Here is a 14,748-nt window from a genome sequence, read left to right as displayed (position 1 = left end):
CAATCATTCTCGGAGTTCGATATATCGCGTCTCATCTAGGCGCGCTATATTGAACTCGAACGCCGCTCCTGTCGACTCCGGGGCAGCGGACGTCGATCCCGCGGCGTGAGGACGGGTAAGTAATTCGAACTAAGGTATTCGACTTCAGCTACGCTATTTGCGTAGCTGAAGTTCGTCTTAGATCGAACTCCCAGTGTAGACCAGGCCTAGACTGTTATCAGTGGTATCAGATGACAGAACAAAGAGTAATGATTTCAAGTTGCAATGGGGGAGGTTTAGGTTGGATATTAGGAAACACTATTTCACTAGGAGGGTGGTGAAGCCCTGGGATGGGTTCCCCACGGAGGTGGTGGAATCTCCTTCCTTAGAGGTTTTTAAGATCAGGCTTGACAAAGCCTTGGCTGGGATGATTTAGTTGGGGATTGGTTCTGCTTTGAGCAGGGGTGGGACTAGATACCTCCTGAGGTCCCTTCCAACCCTGATATTCTATTATTCCAATTTCCTTCCCCCCCTCCTGTTTGACCCCATTTATAGAGTAATATTCTCAGCTATACCTTAACCAGTAATTGTGCTGAAATTTAACTAACCAATTCTAACATATTGTGACATAATTCTCTAACCCAGGTGTCGGCCACCTTTCAGAAGTGGTGTGCTGAGTCTTCATTTATTCACTCTAATTTAAGATTTCATGTGCCAATAATACATTTTAACGTTTTTAGAAAGTCTCTTTCTATAAGTCTGTAATACATAATTAAACTATTGTATGTAAAGTCAGTAAGGTTTTTAAAATGTTTAAGAAGCTTCATTTAAAATTAAATTAAAATGCAGAGCCTTCTGGACCGGTGGCCAGGACCTGGGCAGAGTGAGTGCCACTGAAAATCAGCTCGTGTGCCGCCATAGGTTGCCTACTCCTGCTCTAACCAATTATTAACCACTACCTAATTAACTTACACCTGGCAGCATTAATTATACAGGAGAGAAACAATTAGAGAACCAGACTGATTAACAATGTAAAAGTGGTGGCCATAAAGATAGAACAATACAGAAATGAGGTTTCACAACCACAACCATTGATAAGTGATTTCTTGCCAGACAGAATGCTATCAAGTTAAGGTTTCTTTAACCATCTTAAGATCTGGACAGGATCGAGTTCCTAACAGCCCAATAGCACCTTATTTCAGTGTGACTGGTTTGGGATGTGAGGATGTGACCCTTCGCTTCCCAGCTTATGGCTGCCCCTGGTGCTGAGCCAAAGGCCTTAGCCTAAGAACAAGGCCTCAGGCTGTCCTAGTGAGAGAAGGCCCAGACACAGGCAGACTGTTATTTTGATTCTTTGTTTTCATACTCCTGTAACTAGCTAAGTGATAAAAATACACCTAAGTTCTTAAAATATAGGCTTTGCAGGCAGGCCTGAATATCGCCATTCTAACAGGGGTCTACCCCTTCCCCCATGCTGTGTCTGTCTTGTCTATTTAGACTGTAAATTCTTCAGAGCACTGGCCATCTACTATTCTACTATTTGTACTGTGCCTAGCACAATGGAGACACACTGTTAGTTGGTCCTTAGGCACTAAGGTAATGCGTATGATTAATAATAATAATAACTCTCGTGCCACTTGGAGCCAAGGAAGCTGGTCTTGGGATGTTACTGCTTAAAAATGATCTGAGCTTAAAACCATGGAATATTCTTTGTGACAAGTATCCCACAAATTCCACTGACCTCCCTTGTTTTCTTTGCCTGGCATAGGGTTTCTAAATTCCAAACCTGATGTGGTCTCACAGCTGGAACGAGGAAGAGCCATGGGTCCTGGACCTCCAGGGTTCTGAGAAAGAAGTGCTTCCAAGAGCTGCCTGCACAGGTGAGGACTTGGTTAAAGCAAGTCAAAAACTGTCCGTGAATACATGAAACATTCGGGATGCCCTACAAAGACCTTGTGAGCTCTCCAAGTTCAGGATTGTTCCCTGCAGATGTGGAATAATTAGGTAGATGTCACTCATGGCTTCCCACCTATCCTGACTAACAACTGGCAGCAGATCCCTACCTGATCCCACTTTCCCCCCTCCATGTTCTGGTGAAATGCAGACCAAAACTGATCCCTTCCTCTCTCCTCTGGGGAAAATCAGCTCCTGATAGGTTTGATCTCTCCTGCACATATTTTGGTTTGTTCATCCCTTTTAAAATTCCTGTCTCTGTGATTTCTTTTCTCTCAGGCACAGGGAGTGACCTATGTCTGGATTCTCTCTGTCTCCCATCAGGTGATAGGATGGTGCGTAAGAATGAGGAGCAGAAACCCCAGCAGGAAGATGCTGAGCAAGGAGAACCACATGGGACATTATCTGGAAGACCCAAAGGGAATGTTTCCAGGAGTCGTGCACTCCGAGAAAAAGTAAAAGCCTCTGAGACTCAGCAGAGGCCAGAGGAGAACTTCAGTAGCCTCTCAGACCTTATTACACATGAGAGAATCAACTTGGAAGAGACAAACTACACATGCGCTGAGTGTGGGAAAAGCTTCAGTCAGCGCTCAAACCTTATCAGACATCAGAGAATCCACACAGGGGAGACGCCCTACACGTGCTCTGAGTGCGGGAAAAGCTTCAATCAGCGCTCAAGCCTTATCACACATCAGAGAATCCACACAGGGGAGACGCCCTACACGTGCTCTGAGTGCGGGAAAAGCTTCAGTCAGCTCTCAAACCTTATCACACATCAGAGAATCCACACAGGAGAGACGCCCTACACATGCGCTGAGTGCGGGAAAAGCTTCAGGCAGCGCTCAAGCCTTATCACACATCAGAGAATCCACACAGGAGACGCCCTACACGTGCTCTGAGTGTGGGAAAAGCTTCAGTCAGCGCTCAAACCTTATCACACATCAGAGAATCCACACAGGGGAGACGCCCTACACGTGCTGTGAGTGCGGGAAAAGCTTCAGTCAGCGCTCTGCCCTTATCACACATCAGAGAATCCACACAGGAGAGATGCGTACACATGCTCTGAGTGCAGGAAAAGCTTCAATCGACGCTCAAACCTTATCACACACCAGAGAATCCACACATGAGAGATCCTGCACATGCTCTGAGTGCGGGAAGAGTTTCATTGAGCACTCAGATTTTGTCAGACATCGTAGAAGCCACAGTGGAGAGAGACCCTGTACATGCTCTGCATTTGGGAAAAGCTTCAATCAGATGTCATTCCTATTAGATATTAGAAAATCCAAATGGGAGAGAACTGTAAGAAATGCCTTTATTAGGGCTTCCCAAAGATTTGTTTTAAAAAAAAATCACATTTGCTAATTCCAATATAGTGAACTTTGCACCATCTTCACTGTGGTCTCTCAGCTCTGCCGGATGAGTTGCCTGCTTCTGCCTTTTGCAGCTCACCCTTCTTTGGGGTCAGTCCTGTGATCTTTTCTATCAGCTTCTTTCCTTTTGACTTGTAGGAGCGTGTGTCCCTCCAGCCAGGAATTTCATCAGCTCCAGGTGCGGGAGAGAGGGTTGATGCCAACAAGCTACCCTGAGGCAAAAGTTACCTGTGCCTTACATCCACTAAGACTGTACATGGAATTGGGTGCTCAAGTTAGTGATTTTGGTGTAAAAAGACAATTATAGTTGTAGAGCAGAAGCAGCCCAGGGAGTGAACCTAACAGACAATGATCAAGTGATCTCTCTCCTGCCATCCATCTCCACTCTCTGACAAACAGAGGCTAGGGACACCATTCCTTACCCATCCTGGATAATAGCCATTAATGGCCATAACCTCCATGAATTTATCCAGTTTTCTTTTAAACCCTGTTATAGTCCTTCACAACCTCCTCAGGTAAGGAGTTCCACAAGTTCACTGTGCGCTGTGTGAAGAAGAACTTCCTTTTATTTGTTTTAAACCTGCTGTCTATTAATTTTATTTGGTGGCCCCTAGTTCTTGTATTATGGGAGTAAGTAAATAACTTTTCCTTATCTACTTTCTCAACATCACTCATGATTTTATATATACCTCTATCACAGGCCTGCACAACATGCGGCCCGTGGAGCCTCACTGGGCGGCCCGCCGGGAGATTCTAAATTCCCCCCCCCCCCCCCGCGCTCTGCGGGCAGTCCAGAGCCCTTTGAATCCCAGCTGCGGCCGGGAGTCAGAGGGCTGAGGGCTCCCCACGGCTGCCAGCAGCCCAGAGCCCTTTGAATCCCAGCCCCTGGCCGCTGATTACCCCTCCCCAGACCCCTGCCCCAACTGCCCCCAGGACCCCAGCCCCTATCTAAGCACCACTGGTCCTTGTCCCCTGATTAACCTCCCGAGACCCCTGCCCCTAACTGCCCCTTGGGACCCCAGCCCCTATCTAAGCCTCCCTTCTCCTTGTTCCCAACTGCCCCTCCTGAGCCCCACCCAACTTCCCCCAGGACCCCACCCCTACCTGTCCCTGATAAACCTCCTGGACTCCCATGCCTATCCTATTGCTGCCTGTCCCCTGACTGCCCCTCCGAACCTCTGCCCCATCCATCCCCCCCTGTTCCGTGTCCCGTGACGGACCGCCGGAACCCCTACCCCTTCTTCAACCCCAAACCGCTTACTGTGCCACTCAGACCAGTGTGTCTGGCTCCGTGCAGCTCCAGACAGTTGCTGCCATGCTCCCCCATGGAGCCCCCCCAGCACCTGCTTTCCAGATTTGAACACCTCAAAATTCAGGAGTGCTCAAGCTCAGTTTGGGCAGCTGTTACTTCATTTCTCCCAAATCAAATATATTGATCCGCTGTAACTTGCTGTAGAAAAGGCAGGATAAAATTGAGCAAGAAATGCTTATTAGCACTGGAATTGCTATTTTCAACAGCCATTGCCTTTTTGTTTGTTTCAGGAAGACAGTGATATTGCATTGGCAAATTCCCCATAGAAAGAAAGAGTGGAACAAAAGAATAATAAAGGCACCTCAACTTTTCCTCATTTATGGAGGACAGTCTTATAATATGCATCCAGATATCCTCCAATCACACAAGCTGAAAATTGTTCCACTTTACTGCAGCTCTGTAACCATATGGGAACCAATCCTGTCTGTGTTTTGTGCACATCCAAAATCCCTGCTGAATGACCCTCCCTGGGAGCGAGTTACCAGTGACCCAGGGCTGGGGAGGCAGGACGTGTGGGGGGGGGGAGGCACTGGTGGGGCAGCCCAGTGCTGGGGCAGCAGCGGGGAGGGCACTGGTGGGGAGGAAAGGGAAGCCCAACACTGGGGCGGCAGGGGTGTGGGTCAGTGGGAGAGCCCAGGATTGGGGCAGCAGGGGTGCAGGGGAGCCGAGGGCTGGGACTGGGGGCAGCCAAATTTTTTTTTGCAGCAAAAACCTAGAGCCGACCCTGCCGGGTTCCCCCAGCTACCGGAGCCCTGAGCCCTTTAATTTGACCCTGAGGGCTCCCAGCCACCTCTTCAGCTGGGAGCCCCTGGTTGATTTAAAATAAAGTATCACCTCCCCAGCCCCAACCTTCCTTTTTAGCCCACAGCTGTTTTGGTGGGGCGGCGCTGGGAAGGAGGGTTTGTTTCTGCAGGGCTGGACGGCCCTGGGGCGGGGTGTTTCTGGGGGGCTGGAAGGTTTCGGCCCTCGGCTGTTTTCTTTGGAGGAATGTGGCCCTCGCCACTTTACGAGTTGTGCAGGCCTGCTCTAATGGTCTCTTCTGGCCATAAAGTTGACTAATTTCTGAAAAACTGAGTGCAGCATTGGGAGCAGCGTCTGATGTTTCCCTGTCTAGCCGGCTTGCTGCCTAGAACGAACGCTCCTGGAGTGGGGTGAACCACAGGAGTAGCTCAAACCTCCAAAGTGCCTGGCCAGGGGCAGGACATTGGCACAGCAAGGGAGGGTGAGGCAGTGACATCACAAAGGCCTTTGGCAGGACCTCAGCCTATTGGTCCAAGGTGGTGGGGAGGTGGTGACCTCACAGAGAGATGCTGACATCAGCCGGGCAGGACAGGGGCGAGGGAAACCTCAGAGACCCCTGTGGCTTTGCTGCAGCAAGTCTCCTTCTCCAGGTCTCTCTTTGAGGACAGAGAGTATTCGGGTTCACGGACGTGAGCGCCAGGAGGAACCTCTTTCGAGTTTTCTCCTTCCCTTGTAGTGATTTTACTAGAAAACAGCCGTCCCTGTTTAGATGGTAAGAGCCTCCTGGGGGTTTGAAACCTGTTCAGTCTGATCCATCTGGTGAGAGTTGAATTCTAGGCATGGAAAAGATGAGCTTAAGGAGGCAGAATTTTATTGCGCACCTGGGATTTTGTCCTTAGAATCACCAGGAACATTAGTGTTTGTCCTTTGTGTTTCACCTTTTCCTCCATCCCTCCTCTTTTCTCTTCTTCTCTTACTTATTTTGTTCTTTCTCCTGTTCTCCTCCCAACACCAGGAGGAAGGTGTGTGTGTGTGTGTGTTGCGGGAGGGCTCTGCAGCTCCCACTGTGGGAGGTCCACCCAAAAATGTGAGGCTGAAATAGTGCTCAGGCAATCAGGGCCGGATTAACCTTCTGTGGTTCCTGGTACCAAACATATTTGTAGGCCCCTATGTAGTCACTGTGGGCTCAGTATGGGCCTGGTGGGGCTGTGCCATTGGTGCCATAGCATACCCAGTACTGAACCTCAGAGACATTTTCATTTTGATCACACACCCCTACATGACTATAAGCATTGCCATACACGGCTCCTCAGCCCCGGGTTTTCTCATTGAGCCGTACACCCATGTGGGTTTACCAGTGTCCACAGTGAGCAGAACTTTCATAGTGATCAAGGAAACTCCCCACAGATTTATCTCCTTCCTCATTCAGACCTTTTCTAGCCATGTCTCCAGTACCCCCCACGTCACCAGTCACGGCATGTGGTCCTAGTCTCAGCTCAGAGTTCTAAAGCCAGCAGACACCTGATCAGTTCTGACAGATCCCCCCCTCAGCAGCCATCCTGCCATGTGAGCCAACCACCTGCAAACACCATCTCCCCAAAGGTCAGGACTTAGCCCTTGGGAATCTGAAGCCACCAGCCTCTCTCCCTCTGCTCCCATCTACATGCTAGTCTGCTACCTGGTCACCACCACCTCTCCCCATGCTTGTTTCCTTTCTACTTTGGACATGCTCCCACCCAGCTGGAAGCTCCCTCTGCCAGCCTGACCTGCTCCCTCTTTCCCTGCTCCCCCTGACATTCCTGTCCTACTGGTGACCTCTGTTCCTTGAGGTGAACTCCAGTGTCTTTAGCTGCTCTAGCTTAATGGCCCCAGTAGTCACAGAGCCACCTGCAGCTTCTCTGGCTACAGCCATGGGGCCAGTTCCCAGAGGCCAGCCTTAGCCAGCTGCAGCTACTAGCCGCAGGAGGGGTGGCAATGCCAGGGCTGACCCTGCTTGAACCTTGCAACGGCTGCACTAGGGACTCTAAATCCTCAGCCCTGGCCCTAGGCAGCTGCAGACTCTGGAGTTAGGCACTTCCCTCCTCTAGGCCATGGCTTTAAATACCCGAGATTCCCATCACCTGCAGCAGAGGCCACCAATTCCCCCGCCCCCCTCAGCCAGCACCTAGTCGTGCAGAAAGTGCAGCCTGAGTGATTTTGGAGGCTGGGTGCCAGGAGATTCCCATCCCTGAGCAGCAGCCCTGCAACAAGCTCACATGCTTCCCCGTTGGGACATTAGCTGTTACTGACAAGGTTTGTCTGTGTTCTTTTTTTTATCTCATTGTTAGGTGTGAGAAGTATGAACTGTTCAATAGGTTCAATTAGTTGGTTAATAAGATGTTGCTGAAGTAAATCACTGGCTTTAAAATAAGATCCAAATGGAGCATATGAACTATTGACCCCTGGACTCCATCTCTGAGACGGGACTTGTTTACCATCAGGGGACAGGCTCAAACCAGTCCAAACCGGTTTTTCCCGCCAAAACCAGCCCTCAGCATTCCATCTCCTCAGCATTTTTCCCGCCACAGAAGTGATATAAGGACGTGCTCAGCGCCTGCGCGGGGCCGCCCCCCCCCCCAGCGACGGCCCCTCCACGGTCGGGTCTTCCCAGCGCTCCCGAGCCGGAGAGTGATGAGCCCCCTCAGTCCCGCCGTGAGACTGAGGAACAGGAGGCCTGTCACCCCCATTCCTGCCGTCCTGCATCCCTGGTGTCCAGCCTCCCACGGAGCCCCCGGGGAGTGAGAGACCCCGGGGGGGGCACTGGGGCTGGGCAGGAAAGTGACTCTGCCCCGGGGAACCTGGGAGAAGCCTCAGAGCTGCCTCAGCCCCAGTGGGATTTGGGGGGCAGAGACTGGGGCCTGGTGGGGATCCTGTGGTGTGGGGAGATGGGGGTGTCAGGCAGGAGGGAGGAGAAGCTGGAGTTGTAGGGAGGGAAGGTCGGTGGGGCGCGGGAGGTGTTGAACTGTCTCTGTGCAGCCAGGAAATTCCCGGGAGTGGCGGGCGGGAAGGGGAGGTGAGTTAATTGGATCCTGTCCCTGTTTGTGCCACTTGCCTCTCGCCCTGATACAAATTCTCTCCAGTTCTGCCCCTTTTCTCGCTCAGTGTCTCACACGGGCTATAAAATCTGGGGCGATTCCTCCCCTTTCCCCTCCAATGATTAGCTCTCCCGTCTCCCCCGATTTCCCCCGTTCTCCCCATGAGTCTCAAATGTCAGTTTAAAATCTTCTCTAGTGAGGGGCATTTTCCCACCCATTTTATCTGCAGCGATTTGTCCTTGTTCAGGTGGGAAATTGTTGCCTGAGTCATTCCCAGCCCATGGCTGCCCCTGGAGTGGGGGGTGGGATGGCTCAGTGGTTGGAGCACTGGCCTGCTAAACCCAGGGCTGGGAGCTGACTCCTTGAGGGGCCATTTGGGGATTTAGTTGGGGATTGGCCCTGCTTTGAGCAGGGGGTTGGACTAGACACCTCCTGAGGTCCCTTCCAGCCCTGATAGTCTATGAGATGCCGGGTCTCTGCCAGGGCAGGGAAGGGAGGGGCACGTGTCCCCCATGGGGACTGCCCAGACCCCCATTTCCCAATCCCAGTTGTTGCCCCCTAACTACCAGCACAGTTGCCTCCAACCATCAGTTGCCGGTCACCTGTCCATCCCCCACTGCTGCCCCCTTCCTTTATCCAGGGACCTTTCAGCTCCCCCTCCCTTGCCCTTTTAATCAGCTCCTCAAAGGGCTCCCTGCTGCCCATGGGAATGGTGGGGGTGGGGGAACCATCACTTTGTGTTTATGTATTGGACAGTCATATAAAATCCAGTCCAACAGTCCACCTTTTCCACTAGTTCGTTAACAACAATATAAAATCCCCTCAGATCTTGGTGTTTTTCTCTCATGTTAACAAATATGCAGTTTGTGACATATTTTCTTTGCAAATCTCCAAGATTCATATAAAATAACCTAAACGTTTGCCCAACTGCTCTCTAGTTGTCTATTTCTAATTGAATATGCCCTGAGATTTCCCCGTCTCTCTAATTATAAAATACCAAGAAAATCTCAGATTTACACCTTTTCTTGGATTCTTGAACATGGATATAAAATGTTTGCAAATGTTGCCCATTTCCTCTTTATTCATTTATCAAATATTGATGTGAAACACTCAGATTTTACCTCCTATCAACAACTGATATAAAATCCCTCTGATTTTCCACTTGTCTCTCTATAATTTGCAAAATGGATCCAAAATCTCTCAGATTTCCACCCTTTCTCTTTCATTTCTGAACGTTGCTCTCAAAGCTCAGGTTTTGCCTCTTTCTATGTCATTATCAAATGTCAGTTAAAAATCCTCTGGGGTTTGAGGCTGTTCCCCATGTTTCTAAATCCCAGCAATTTCTTCCTTCGAGGGAACCTGTTGCCCTGAGTTCTTCTCCATCCTGGATGTTGTAGGGGGTTAAATTGCCAGAGATCATCTTTCCCGACTCCTTTGTGAATCATTTGGTCCCTCCTTTATCTCTGTTAAAATGTTTGCGAAGAAAGAGACCAGCCACATATTTAATACCCATCAAAGTCAGAGGCCTCCCCCTGTTTGGGGATCAGTGGTTCCCAGCAGGTAACGGGAGAGTTGGCTGGACTCTTTTCTTTTCTCCAGCTGGCACGGGATGAGGAGGTCACTCTGAGTGCAGTGTAGGTCCAGAAGTATCCTAAACCCCATGGCAAATGGCCTCTGTGAGGGTTGCTTCCCGCAGTGCTAAGCTGCAGCCACCGCGGGGGTGGATCCAGGGTGGCCATTATTTGCTAGTGACATGCATGGACATTTCTTACCTCTGGTGTCCCTCCAGGCCTTCCATCCTCCTGTTCAAGAGACATCCCCCAGGGCTCGCTCTGCCCCTGTGACTGGCCAGCATGGGGCGGTGGACCCGTTCTATCCACTTCTCAGGCACTGTGAGGTAACAGTGTTGCTGGGTGGGGGTGGGGCTGTGTGGGGAGATAGCAGCTGAAGGGGGATTGTGGTGGGGGGAGGCCTCTGGGTGGCTGGGCAGGGGGTACCCTAGTGAGATTGGTGGGTTCTGGAGATTTGGGGTTTCAGGGGGTGGTTGTGATGTGCCCAGCCCTGAGGCTGTGGGTCCTGGAGGTGGGTATCGCTGGGGGCCTGGTGGCTGCAGAACAGCCGGGGTGGGCGTCTCTTGGGGAGGCGGGACAGGGGGTTAGAGGGAGCCTGGTGCTGTGCCAGGGGCTCTGTCTGGGCTTCCCCCGCAGACTCCTGGGATTGCTGCCGTGCCCAGTGCACAGAGTGTGTGTGGGAGAATCCCCGGCGCTAGGCCAGGGGGTGCCCCTGTAAAGCATCAGGGGATCCCACAGGGGGGAGGAGGGGGTGCCAGGCAAAGGGCAGGGCAGATCCTGCTGGTGGGCGGGGGGGGCATCCTAGGCAGGCAGTGACAGACTGAGTTCCCAGTGGGGTCCCTTTTGGGGGGTCTCTGGCTGTTGGGGTCTCTTGGTGGAGGGAACCCTTTAGGATTCCCAACCTGGCAGTGATGGTCTGGTGGGAGCTCTCTGGCTGGTGGGGGTCTGAGGGGTATCTGAGCTCCCTAGCCAGGGACTCTGGGGGCTGGGTCCCAGGGAATATCTGTGGGGGGGTGGGCTGGGGCTCTGGGGGCTGCTCCTGACCCATCTTCTTCTCCGTGATTAGCTTATGCCAGAATCCTGGCTCCAAGCACTGCCCGACATTCCCCGGCCAGGTCCAGTCACTGTGATAACTTTCTAGCCACTTATCAAACACTCATCAGAGGGGTAGCCGTGTTAGTCTGGTTCTGTAAAGCAGCAAAGAATCCTGTGGCACCTTATAGACTAACAGACGTTTTGTAGCATGAGCTTTCGTGGGTGAATACCCACTTCGTCAGATGCAAGAGGTGGGAGTTCCAGTTCCATTCTCCTAGATTGTCCAGTCCTTGTCCTAGATCTGGGGGTGAGGAGGTGGGAAGGGGTCAGCACTGCCGCACAATGGTCTCTTCCACAGCATTCTGGACTCATTCTTTCTGAACTCTGGTTTCATTGAGACCATTGTTAATCCAGAGTCACTGTATGGAAAGACAAGGAGTGACTCCGGATGGACAGTGGGGCAAATGAGATCAGCAATTCTCCCGGTGAGGAGGGTTCTCATTAGCTGCTCCCCAGAGAGCTAAAGGAGGGAAGCTGCTCAAACGCTCTGTCCCTCTCTGCTCAGGATACTGGGGTTCAGCTTCCTGGGTCAGACGCTGCAGCCTCCATTGTGATCTGGGAGACCAGGCTTAGCAGCTGCTGCTCCCCCAGTGGGGTTCTGTGCTGGGAAGTGACCTGAATTAAAGCTGCTTCTCTGCCTGGCCCAGGGGATGACTTTCTCCAGCTGGTCCTAGCCCCCTAGGGCAGCCCTGGGCCCTGTTAATACTAAATTCTGAGCCAGAGTCTCCAGGTAACTGACAGACCTCAGGGAAAGTGCTGGGGTCTGGCAAGAAAGTGACTCTGCACAAACAGCCCCTCCTCATTTCTCCTCCCAGTAGCAATTGCCAGTAGAAAATCCAGCCATGGGAGAGCAAAGCCCCCAGGAAGGGGACTGTCCCAGCCAGAGGGGCAGGAGAGAGGATGGGGAAGGAGAGACTGTAAGGGCAGTGGGAGAAATGAGTTGGGGAGAGATTTCCAGCTCTCTAGTCCACCCAGACACATGTATTGCTGCATCCCTGGGCAGAACCACTTTCCAGTGAACAAGCAAAGGATCAGAGAGAGGAAAAGCCAGTTCCTGACTCCATATTCCCCCTGCTGGGGTGTAGCTGCTGTGGGGTCAGTGTCCGAGGGAATCCCCCACAGTGACTCCTTTGGTTCTGCACTTTTCTAGCCTTGTGTTCAGAGACTTTGTTAGGGGGTGAGGGAGGAGAAGGAGGTTAAAAATGTGTCTGGACTTAGCTGGCAGGAGGGGCCAGGTCTACATTGTAATAAACAGATTTAGCATTTCCCAGCATGGCAGGATCTAGGGTGTCTGTCTGCAGGGAAAGGGCCTGGGGGAATTCTGATGTGAAATTAACTAAAACCGGTTCTGAAATGCCCACAACTGCCCTTCTCCCCCAGACAGGCTGCAGAATGGCGTCCATGTTTTCCTCCAGCTCATCCCAGCCTGGCGTGGGACAGGGAAGAGAAATGGCTGCAGTGGAGCCAACTCAGGTAGAGATTATCGGGGGGTTGCTGGTGGGTTCCTGCTGGAGGAGAGGGACAGCAAATACACCGGAGATGGGAACGTTTGCACAGTCTGGTTTGGAGGTTGGAGCAGGGCAGGAAATTCACAGCGTGGGGAAAGGAGGAGGCCAGGGAGTGGCAAACCTGCTGGGAGTTATTTAATAAGTGGCCTAGATTCTAGGAACAGACCCAGGAGGTTGGGAGGCGGAAATGCCCTAATTTGTGAAGAAAGAAAATAGCCCACCTACATGGAGCTAGTCAAACTGACCAGAGTCCCAGTGCTGGAGCCTGACCTCACTAACCAGCGGCTGCTGTGAGATATGAAGGGGGCACCCATGAGTCAGGCTTATTGGAGCTGCCTCTCCCTTCATATCCCGCTCCTCACAATGAGGAGGTTATTGGGCTTCCTACCAGTGAGCTCTTCCTGGACCCTGCTAGAGGCTCCATCTCCTCTATCAGTCGGTGGCCAGTAGGTGTGTGATGGATCTGCTGGGAGAGACAAGGGGCTCTCTCTTCGTCCCCTCACCCTGGTATTTGCTGGATACGCTGAGCGGGGTCAGGGTGGGACTTTGTTGACTGCGATCCACCCAGAGCTTCCATTTGATTGGCTCCTCTCTGCCACAAATAGTGGGGCTGTGAATGGGGAAAGAGGTCCTGAGTGTTGGACTCTTGTTCTTTCAGGGGCCGGTGACCTTCAAGGAGGTGGCTGTGCATTTCACCAGGGAAGAGGGGGCTCTGCTGGACCCCACTCAGAGAGCCCTCTACTGGGATGTCATGCAGGAGAACTATGAGACTGTGACCTCGCTGGGTAAGGGTTCCTGTCCCCTCGGTTCTTGGAAGGGGAAATGAAGAGTGAAGGTTCACGCCAGCCCCACAATGCCACCTCTACTCTCTCCTGTTTCAGCATCATCCCAATATGCCAGTGACACACACACACTACCAGAGACCCTCCCCTGCTGCAGAACACTTTGGGAACAGAGCACAGGAGCCGTATCGCACAGTGTCAAATAGCTCCTGTTTGCTCAAGTGAAACTGGGGTTAGGTCTGGCATAACTGTTCCATACCCCTAATCATTTTTGTTGCCCTTGTCTGAACCTTTTCCAATTCCAATATATCTTTTTTTGAGATGGGGCGACAACATCTGCATGCAGTATTCAAGATGTGGGTGTATCATGGATTCATTTGCTGTTTTTACAAATATGATATATGATATATTCTGTCGTATCTATCCCTTTCTTAATTATTTCCAACATTGCTCGCTTTTTTTCACTGCTGCTGCACATTGAGTGGATGTTTTCAGAGAACAATCCACAGTGACTCCAAGATCCATCTCTTGAGTGGAAACAGCTAATTTAGACCCCATCATTCTGTATGTATAGTGGGGATTATGTTTTCCAATGGGCTGCACTATGTGCTATCCTGACATCTAGTACTGCTGAGATCCTGCATTCAGTGATATCCCTGCCCTTCCTGTTCCCTTTCTTCACTGAACCCCACCAGCCCATGGTTACTATTCCCAGCTTCCCCAGGACTCTCTCACTGTCTCTGAACCTCTCTGTCAGCAAGAAGCAGTGCCAGGGACACTTGTCCTCTCTCTGGAGTCTTCGATTTCTGGGACATGGATTTACTTTCTCTGTGTTGTAAGAGGCTCTGTCATAATGAGGGTCTGTGACATTACCTAGAGTACAATCTGGACTGTTAAATAGCTGTGTTCCCTCAGTTCTCCAACCTGGGGTGCCTTTTCCACTGTTTTCCCGCGAGAACAGCCCCTCTTGGCCAATTAACACACAGTCTCCAGCATGTAACTCTCTCCCAGCTACACAGTATTGAGTGCTGCTAGACAGCCACTCATGAATTACACCTCAGGAGAAAACCAGCAAATTCTCAAGTGCCCAACTTTCCCCCAGAAATGTGCGTCTTGCGCTGTCCAGCACGCTACTGAACAACGCAAGCTCATATGAAGTCTGTCATTTCATCAGTGGAAAATGACATGCACCAGCTTGTTACCCCAAACGGCGTTTCCAACACACTTTAATCCAAACACACACAATAAGCCAAGATTGTTAACTACCGAAAACTAAAACTAGGCCCAGCCCATGAAAGGGGCACTCCCAGGAGAGACTGTATAAAGGCTGAAGCATCAAACAACTTTGTAAACCTGAGAGCTG

Source organism: Mauremys reevesii, linkage group 14 (genome assembly GCF_016161935.1).
Source record: "Mauremys reevesii isolate NIE-2019 linkage group 14, ASM1616193v1, whole genome shotgun sequence".
Taxonomy (NCBI): Eukaryota; Metazoa; Chordata; order Testudines; family Geoemydidae; genus Mauremys; species Mauremys reevesii.
Note: the sequence above shows the minus strand (reverse complement) of the source record.